Here is a 4,046-nt window from a genome sequence, read left to right on the forward strand (position 1 = left end):
TCTCTTTCTTCCATTCTCTTCTTATCTCTCTTTTTCCACCGATTTTTTCTCTTTTTTCTCACTCATTTCTTGGCCAAATCTCCTCATTTTTTCTCCTAAATATTCTCCTCATCCATTTGAGACATTGATCTAGTGGTTTTCCCCGAGTTCAAAGCTTGTTTTCTCAATATTTCGTCGGTATGCTTTTTCTATGCCCTAGTTTTATCTTTCTCATTTCTTAGGCATTCTTGGAGCTTTTGTGTGGAATTTCTTTAGCATTTTGCTTGGTTTGGATTGTGTGATTGTTATGGATGAAGTCTTCCTTGAATTTATGTAAAAAAATTTTGATTTTCATATTTTTGGGGAGATTCTGTCAAAATGAACAGTACCCATACGGGCCCCATACGGCCGTATGGGTACAATACATCATATTTTTTATTATTTCTTCATCTCTTACACTACATTTCGATTCATATTGGATTCCTCTATGCTTGATTGGGTTTTCCATGGTTTTTAGGAATTTTGGGGATGAAGAAATTGACAAGCAACCATGAAGTGATATTTACACCACACGGGTGACCACATGGAACAAGATGTCATGTTGTGATGAGAGACCTAATTCTAAGGACAAGGATGTGCATGGACAATTTATTTTATTGTTTAGATTTTATTTTCTAGTTTTTATGTTCCCTTTGTATTTTGTTTTAGTTTTTGCATGATTACTCCCCATCTCTCCTTTGTAAGTTTTTGTGGAATGATGATGTCCCCTTTTTGCCTCGCAGGGCATTGAGGGAATTTGGTGAGCTTCCCTAGTTCTCAATGGAGGACGGACCCGACATGTATTGCTCACCACACCTTTTGTCGATTCATACCTCACGACGAGTACAAGTTGAACCGGGGAGTTCATTTTCACCCTCCTTTATTATTTGCATTGCTTCATCTTGCATGTTTTTCATAATTAGTGTACATTGAGGGCAATGTACAACACTAAGTGCGGGGATGGGTGTATTTCATGTATTAGTGTTACCTATGATGGCTTTGTTCATTCTTGTAAGATTCTTTTAGCTTGGACTAATGATTGATGTGAGTTACTTGTTTCTATGCTTTATTGAATCCTGTTTTACCCCTTGTATTGTCATGTGCACTGAATTTTTTGTCGATGCTCTGGGAATAGCCAATGTGACTACTCTCTAACTCTCTTGTATGCGTAACACACTACTTTGAGTACTTGGCCTTAGAACACTGACACGTCCGAATATGCGTGTGTGTACCGCAAGTGCACGGGTGTCGAAGTAATAAATACCCGGTGAGTCGGGTGAGTCGAATCCACGAGGAGCAGGGGCTACTAGTACTAACTTCTTCTCCGCTATCTAGCCTAATGATAATGGGATAGTGTGGTGATCTAATGTGCGAAGAGATGAACACGGAGACGAATATGCAAGGGTAAAATGGAGGAAGAATCTCAATCGATGAAAAAGTGGGGTATTCGGGCATTGCTCCCCTAGGATTCACGTGATTAGGGTACCGGATAAGCAAAGTGTTTCTATCATGAGTAAGTTAAGTCGTGGAAATCCAAACATAATCGGGTCTATCTCTAGATCACCGAAAACTAGTCCCCCTACGAGGTCCCGGTGGAGAAATCGCTCAATCTCAACACCTCACACCACATATGACCGCAAAGCACTCTAGCGATTCCAAATTGTGTATCCAATTCCTAAAGATTGATCCAACCCTAATTCCCGGCGAAGGATCCTAACCCCCTACAAGGTCCCGGCGGAGAAATCGAGCAATCTCACGCCTCCCACCAAATATGGTTGCATAGAGCTTAGGGAATGGAGATAGAATACACCAATCGGAGGGGAAAGGGGATACTTCACAATCTCATGATTCACCCTCTCAACCCTCTTCAATCTTGAGGTTCTAACCCTAATGGAGATCTCTCTCCCACCAAGGCAACAAATCATGCAAACCAAATAACCATAAGATCAATAAGGCAAGCAAGCATTAAACAATCAAGAATGAAACTTAATCAAACTCGGATTAAATAGAAACACAAAAGCAAATCCACAAAAGATGAGAATCCTAGGGTTCACAAGCCCAAATACCCTCTAGGGTTTTTAGCCCTCCATGGAGCAACATACAAAACACACCATCAATGAATGAAAGTACATTAAAACCATAGAAATAAAACCCCTTATGTATGAACTGATGGCCTTGATGGAGAGCTTCGACGTCTTGAAGGACCCACTCGAGCTAGGTTCACCGGTGGCTTCCTTGATGCTATGACGGAGGAGGAATCGATCAAAGTTGGTGACGAGCGCCTCCAAAGCCGCAAAGACCTCCTCTCCAAACCCCTAGCCGTCTCACCCCTCAAGAGCCGCACAAAAGATCGGAAAGAATAGGGCAAAAAGCGGCTATTTATAGGCCCTCACAACGCGTGCATCACGTGCCCACAGCGCCGCGTGGGCTGCGAGGAATTTCCACGGTCGCGCGGAATTTCAGCGGGGCGCGTGAGCGATGAGTCTCGCTACGATAATTCGTCTGATGAATTCTGCTACAGCACTTTCGCTACAGTGATTTCCACAAACGCGATGATAAACAATCTCCTCTTAAGGCCACACGATCATATGGTAGGCTATACGGCTTTTCCTTCATCAATGCGTCTTGAAAGGTCTTGAAATCTTTACAAAGAGGAGGAATGTGGAGACATGGCTGCCTTTGTGCCCTTCCATTAATAACTTGGCTTGCAAAACTATGGAAGTTGGCACACATCTCCTCATAAAAGAACTCCTCTTGTGTCTTCCAACTTGATTTGTACAAGAACTCCCAATATTATGCCATGATAGCCTATCTTCGCTCCCTTTTGAAATCTTAATGCCTTCACAACCTATATGCATAAAAGAACACCCAATACATGAAATGAGACATAAACCGAATAAAATATGATGCTCAATGTATGTAAAACATGCATAAAAACATGTCTACTCAAGCACTTATCAAACACTAAGTTCTATCCTTCAATGGACTCTTAAGAACTTCTAAGTCTTGTTGAGCTTATCCTAGTTTTGTGTCATGTAGAGTACTCTGAAGATGTTATCTAGGGTGAATGTAAAAAAAATGAAAAAAAAATGAAATGAAATGAATGAAAAAAAAATGAAAAAAAAATGAGTCAATGTCAGTATTCCTCTGCTATTGAAGCATGAATGCGTCTATGTGGACTATAATCGAGTAGTTGGGTGGCTCTTGTGCCTAAGCAACATGTACACCCTCCAGAAAGATTTCAAAATGATTTTCTTGCAGTCTACGTTAGTCAGACTCGAAAAAGAAAAAAGAAAAAAAAAGAAATGAATGATGAAATGAAAATAAAACCTAGTGATCTTTTTGAGTACCTACCAAAGGTTTTGAGTAGAAAGTGGACTTAGTTTCAAGGTATTGAATTAGAAGGATCTTATTTGGCCATTGAAGTAGCACTTAGTAGTTTAAGACATAGTATTCTTTGTAAGTGGAGTGATTTGCATCTAGAGTTGTACTGATTGAAGACCTTAGGCTAGACAAGATCAGGGTATATGAGATATAAGATTTACTTACATGGCACAGACATATAAGGGGTGAGACAGGATATTTTTATTATGCTTATTGACTATGACTCAACATCTATGTATCATTGTCCATTGCTTTTGGAATCTTATATTTACTTGATGCCAGAGGTAATGCATTTAGCCACTTCTCAGTCTCTTTGTATTTCATGAGTTCATTGCTTGGGGACAAGCAACGCTTAAGTGTGGGGATATTTGATAAGTGTCTAAATGTAGATGTTTTCATGTATATATCGTATTCACTTTACATGTATTTTGTGAGGTTTGATGCCCGTTTTATGATTAATCGTCTACTATTTGCTTTGTAGGGCATAAGGAAGTCATGGAGAACAAGAAGATATCATTTGGGTGAAAAGAGAAGAAAACAAGAATTTCATACTACCCCCATACTACCCAGTATGGGGGCCATATGCACTATAGCAGCGGAATGATTTGGAGTGTCTGCACAGATTTCCATACTACCTAGTATAC

This window comes from Dioscorea cayenensis, chromosome 5 (assembly GCF_009730915.1).
Source record: "Dioscorea cayenensis subsp. rotundata cultivar TDr96_F1 chromosome 5, TDr96_F1_v2_PseudoChromosome.rev07_lg8_w22 25.fasta, whole genome shotgun sequence".
In the NCBI taxonomy this organism is placed as follows: domain Eukaryota; kingdom Viridiplantae; phylum Streptophyta; class Magnoliopsida; order Dioscoreales; family Dioscoreaceae; genus Dioscorea; species Dioscorea cayenensis.